The sequence below is a fragment of the Schistocerca cancellata genome, chromosome 9, assembly GCF_023864275.1.
Source record: "Schistocerca cancellata isolate TAMUIC-IGC-003103 chromosome 9, iqSchCanc2.1, whole genome shotgun sequence".
In the NCBI taxonomy this organism is placed as follows: Eukaryota; Metazoa; Arthropoda; class Insecta; order Orthoptera; family Acrididae; genus Schistocerca; species Schistocerca cancellata.
Window position 1 is genome coordinate 151,863,194 of NC_064634.1, and position 6,672 is coordinate 151,869,865.

A 6,672-nucleotide genomic window follows, 5' to 3' on the forward strand; every position below is an offset into this window, starting at 1 on the left:
CACGGAACTAAGAAGAACTGCCATACCACAAAATGACTAGGTAACTCAAGATATCTACTTCTAGGATTATAGTCATCATTGGCAGTTCGTATTATGGGACGACTGTATAACTCAAGATACACTGGCGTCCAAAATTATAGCAACAAAAGGAAATTTTGCAAGGTTGCTTTCATTTTGCAGCAAAACAGTATAAACATGTGATAGGAAAGTAGAAACAATGCAAAGAATTCAGAACCTAAACAACTGCAACATGGCGTAACAGTAAACAAAAATGTTCTTCGTTTTTCCATCTTAACGCATTTGCACACAAATTCTGACAATTGATTACTGTGCTCAGTATGGGATGTCACCCCCTCTGCTAGCAACACAGGCCTGACAACAATGGGGCATGTCGTGAATGATGTCATCAGGCTCATGTTGAGGCAATAACGCCCATTCTTCCTGCAGAGCTGCTCGCAGTCTTGGAGAGTGTTTGCTGGATGCTGACATGCAGACCACCTCCCCAGTGCATCCCAGACGTGCTCTACGGGATTCAAATAGGGAGAGCGAGCAGGCCACGCCATGCGCCATGCTTGCAATATCTTTCATTTCCAAGAAAACATCAACCACCCATGCAAACATTATCGTCCATCAATAAGAAGTCTGCACTTCGAAAACACTGCAAATGAGGTCCCCAATAACGATCCTGTCAGCTGTTAAACCTTGCCTATTCACCCAGACAATTTCATGAACATGGGTTCGAGTGGTAAACATAATCCCTGCCCACACCATTAGCGATCCTCTTTGATATTGGTCTCTTTCCACAATGTTTGGTTCCAGAAATTGTGTTCCACGTTCCTTTCAGATGCGAATCCATCGATAATCACTCTCAAGACTAAATCGTGACTCATCTGTGAAAACAACATCGGCCCACGGTTCGACCGCCCAGGTGGCATGTTGATGAGTCCACTCTAGACCTTCCCATCTGTGAAGACTCGTCAGAGGTAGACATACAACTGGTCTGCGACAATAAAGGCCACTCTGCCGAAGCCTCCTGCACACCGTTTGCCTCGATAAAACACGTCCAGTGGATGGCGCGACATCACTTGCTAGTTGCCGTGCAGTACTAAGTAGGTACCACCATGTCCTTAGAGCCAGTAACGGTCCTCCCTTGTCAAGTCACACTTGGTCGGCGCTGCCCTGGTCTTCGGGATACATATTCGGTCTCTGTGAACTGTCGCCACATCCGAGAAACAACAGAACGATTCACACTAAGCCATCGGGCCACATCAGTTTGCGACTGTCCTGCTTCCGTTCTTTCTATGATCAACCGTTGCAGAGAGTCTGATAGGCATCTTCTTTGCGCCATACTGCACCGTCTGTGACTATGTACACAGTGAATGTGGATGTAGGGCTACCCGGCAAACACTACCTCGTTTCATAGGTGCCTTGACGGCAACGTCGGCATGATTGTCCGTTGACCGGAATACCATCTTCCGTGCAGGTAAAGATCGTACGACATCTGGTAGATAGTTTGTTTGATTATATCGTGAATTACACATAGGACGAGGATATAACTGTTTGTTGCTTTAATTTTGGACACCAGTGTATATATACTCATGGTCGGAAAAAATAGAACACCTTGAACGACTAGAGATAGGACGTTGATATTCACAGGACATTTCTGTAGAAATGGTTAGCTTTAGAAACACGTCGACCCGTGGGTTAAAGGTAAACATCGATATCGTGGCGCAAAATGTGCCTGCGGCTCTCGTTGCCGCTATAAACCGAAGGTAATGGATCAGTGTGGCTTGAGCAGACGTGCAGGATGCCTCGCAGACGTAGGCGCGAATCATACCGTCAAATCAGTGAGTCTGAAAGAGGGCTCATTTTTGGCATGAGAGAAATACAGCCGTCTGGGAAACAGCTGCTCGTGAGGAAAGAAGTATCTCAGCAGTGCATGTGTATGTGCAGAATGGTTCATGGAAGACCGTAGAACACGAAGAGCGTCATGTCGCAACACCCAGACCACCTCCCGAGAAGATCGACACCTAATCCGAATGGCATTGCAGGACAGCTCTCCGTCCTCCTCGGTTCTCACGCAACACTGGAGCAGTGTAACACGTCGCACACAGTCACGGGGTAATAGTCCATCGCCGTTTATTACAGCATTGGTTACGTGTGCGTCGTCCACTTCTCCTCCTACCTTTGACGAATGTGTAGAAACATGCCAGACGGCAATGGTATATGGAACGGTATCACTGGGGACAGAAAAGGCATCAAATAGTGTTTTTGGGCGAATACATGTTATGTTTGTTTGAAAATGATGGCCGCATTATGGTTCGCCTCAGACAGACGGAGTGGCATCACAGTTACTGCATTCGCACAAGACATACAGCGCCAACCTTATGGTATGAGGTGCTACTGCGTATAACCGCAAAACACCGTTGGTGCGTGTCCAGGGCACTATGACCAGTGTGACCTGCGTAAATGAAATCCTCTGACCCGTATCCATACCTTTTCTGCACAACACCCCAGACGCCATATTTCAGCAAGACAATGCATGACCACATGTTGCTACACGAACACGTGCCTTCTTGGTGCCACAGGATATCAGCCTTTTGCCCTGGCCCGCCAGATCACCAGACTTGTTGCCAATCGAAAATGTGTGGGACTTGGCGAAACGATGGCTGCAGCGCCGTGATCTAATGCCACTCACCACAGATGAACTTCGGAACCGGGCGAATGCAGCATGGATGGCTATAACATGGAACGCGATTCGCGCCTTATACGTGTCGATACCATCACGCATGGAACATTATCAGGGCCCATGGCGGACCCTGTACCAGCTAGGCAACAGGACTCATGCTGAATCTAGATGACTTAAATCCTAATCATTTCTGCACAACATACTAAAGTACATGTCCTGTGAATATGAAGGTCGTATGTCTAGTGGTTCAAGGTGTTCTATTTTTTCTGAATATGAGTGTATTTGTAGCACAGAAACACTCCCTGGTTCAATATTTTCATATCTGCTGAAATACATATTGTGTCCCAACAATAAATCCTGAGAGATAACCAGTTGTATCATTGAATAAAGCTCATCCAGTAGGCGAGAGTCACATAGGTAATTCAAAAGTAGAGAGAACCGAGTTGTACTAAGCTGACGATACAAGGCTGCACAACATATAAATACTTTCAGAAAAATGATCCTAATACTTAATTTTAGCCGGCCGGAGTGGCCGTGCGGTTCTAGGCGCTACAGTCAGGAGCCGACCGACCGCTGCGGTCGCAGGTTCGAATCCTGCCTCGGGCATGGATGTGTGTGACGTCCTTAGGTTAGTTAGGTTTAATTAATTCTAAGTTCTAGGCGACTGATGACCTCAGAAGTTAAGTCGCATAGTGCTCAGAGCCATTTGAACTTAATTTTATATTCAGTCTTAAATATTTCGTTTTTTTAGAAATGATTTGCATTATACTCGTACTTCTAGTCTGCATTTTCTGTTCTCTCTCTTCGTCTACCGTCTTCGCTTATTTTCCTGTGAAATAACAAACTCATCCTTGACTTAGTGATTCATTTCGTAAATTAATTCTCTTCACATCACCCGATTTACGAACACATTTCTTTACTCTTGTGTCACTTGTGTTCATTTTCGTCTTATAATCTCCTTTAAATCTATCTTCCAAGCCCTTTAACATCAATAATAGAACTACAATATCATCAGCACAACTAGTGATTTATATCTCTTCTCTCTAAACTTTAATCTTATTTTTCAAAACCCATCCTTGATTTCTTTTACTGTTTTACAGATCGAATAATTTGAGTGGTACTCTACAACTTCCTCTCACTTCCTTTTCAACTAAAGCCTCTCTTTCATCCATTTTAACACTTATAACTTCTATTTCGTACCTATACTAGTTGTATTTAAACTGTCACTCGCTTTATTTCATCCTTGATAAACACGGAATTGAAAAAAGTGTAAACTATTCATAATCATAAAAATCTTTTTTCTAAATATACAAATTGTGTGAATGTGGATTTGCCTTCCTACAACCTTTAATCTGCTTTGAGAGACGTTATTGGTACTGCACTGATTTGCGCATTATATTTCTCTGGAACCCAAAATATATTTCACCCACGTAGGTTTTAACCAACTGTTCAGTTGTGCTCCATACAATTCATGTCAGTATTTCAATACCAATGTTTATAAGCCTGATGACTCAGGCCTGTGTTGGGAGTATCATAACTTCTTGAAGTCTAAGGGTACTCCCCCCCCCCCCTCTCATTTTAATTTTTCAATGTAATGCTTGTCGGTTCTAGGAAGTATTTTCATAAATCTAAGGATATGTTGTCTAATCCAAACACCTTATTTCGACATTAGTGTTCGAGTGATATGCCGAATTCTCCTTTTATCTTACAGTTTCTTTCCTTTGTTCCCAGTATCATTATAGAAAGGAGAATGAGGCACAAGAACCCTAAAGTTTGGATAAATTTCGAAAGAGTTTTCGAGTCATTGACTATTCATGAAAGTTATTGAACAAGAGTGAATGAATATTGATATAAAAGTCAAATACTTTATATTGCTTAATAACATAAAATTGCAATTCTCTGACTTATCTTCTGCAGACGGTAGCGAAAATTTTTCTGGTAGCCAATAGTTTTTATACATCCAACAGCTGCCCTACATGAAACAAACCCATAAGAAAACACGTTGGTACAAGCTTCTTACGACTTTTATGTTAGCCATAAATTGTGTACGTTAGAAACCGTAAAATCAGTCCATAAAACGTACCGACGCTATAAAGGTTATCAAATCATAGCCACTCATCTTGCGCCAGTGCTTTGTCTTGCAATTACAAACACGCACTGTTAAAAATAATGAGGCTAATAATTGTTTTTATTGTTACCGTATCGGAAAAACGGGCCTTAATAGCTGGGGGACTGAGTATCGTTCGATGCCGTGTTTAACAAAATCTTTCCCTGTTAAAGAGAATGCAGGTGTATTTACTTTTGTGTCTCACTCTGATTCCGCTCACCGGAACGAACATTGACGCACTCCTAGACGCAGTCATTGGATGGGGACAACTTCCATCGCAATGCGTTTACAGGTTTGCAGCCACAGAGAAACTGTAGATGCATACCTGTCAGAGAATACTATATCGTTCTTAGTTACTCTTAGAGTGCTCCTACCGAGAAACCACATAATGGACCCAGTCACTCCCTGTGATAGCGCTGAGGTCTGTCAACTGCCAGCACTGTGAACTGTTATGTTGGTGATATGTTTGTCACAGAGCACGGTAGCAACGTCTTTGGCGCCTCTTCTAAATTCTGTTACACGGCGAGAGTGGTTAAAAGTAGCATCACAGTAATAAGTCTACAAAAATTGCAGTATGACGTTTCCCAGTGCAAACAAAAACACACACACAGACACACACACACAGACACACACACACACGCACACGCACACACGCACGCACACACATACATACACACGCACACACGCATGCACACATGAGATGAGTGAGAGAGGGAAAGGGCGAGGGGGTGGGGGGACGAAAATACTATAATCATGTGTACTCTCAGTTTTAAAACTTTTAGCAGTTGCAAATTGAAAACAATACAACAACTCAGATATTACAGACTTTTAAAAACGTCTTACGAGCCAATCTGCAACACATTAAAATATCAGCCTCGTGGAGGCAGGGAGTCAAGACTCTTCAAAACTGTAAGTTGCCTATCAAAACATAGTGTAAGGCCCCTCTCGAATTTGCTTCTAATCCCACGCTAAAATATTAAAATTCGTATAGTGAAGATGTGATATACAGTGATTTGCACGCCCCAAACTCCAATCGGAATACAAAGTCGCGCCTTAATGGACGGTGCCCTATTCGGATGAGAATATTTTCGTCCCGACGGATTGACCAGTAGGAGGTACTTGACAGCCGAATCATTTGCTTTACTGACTGTTGCTTGGTTTCTCCCTTTCAAATTTGCAGCTCTGACATGATAGTGAGATCGCAGCCGGCAGGAGAATCGTATATTGTGTGTCTTGCAGGGCTCCTTGGCTGAGCTATTTCATCGTTTCCCCACACATCAGAAACAAACTGGCTCCCTGTAGTTGAGAAAATATTCACGATAATTTGCATCTGTACTCGCAGATTGGTACTAAAATTATTGGGGTCTGGATCGTGAATGATCCGGGCGACGAAGTACGTATAACTCTAAAGTCGTAAGTGTGGGTTGGCCTCTGCTTTGCTTCTGCCCTAATGACAGCCCCAGTCGTATATGACAGCTTTCGGCAGGCAAGCACCAATTGAACATATGAAGCCCGGCGCATGTTGCAGTAATAAATAAACAGTAAAACACGTTAAACAAAAATGAGAGAATGTATGTTACCGGTTACTAAAAATGGTGATAACAACAGTGACGAAGTTAATTAGAATGTTTGATATTGCATCTACGTCTACATCTACATTCAAACTCCGCAAGCCACCTGACGGTGTGTGGCGGAGTGTACCTTGAGTACCTCTATATGTTCTCCCTTCTATTCCAGTCTCGTATTGTTCGTGGAAAGAAGGATTGTCGGTATGCCTCTGTGTGGCCTCTAATCTCTCTGATTTTATTCTCATGGTCTCTTCGCGAGATATACGTAGGAGGGAGCAATATACTGTTTGACTCCTCGGTGAAGGTAT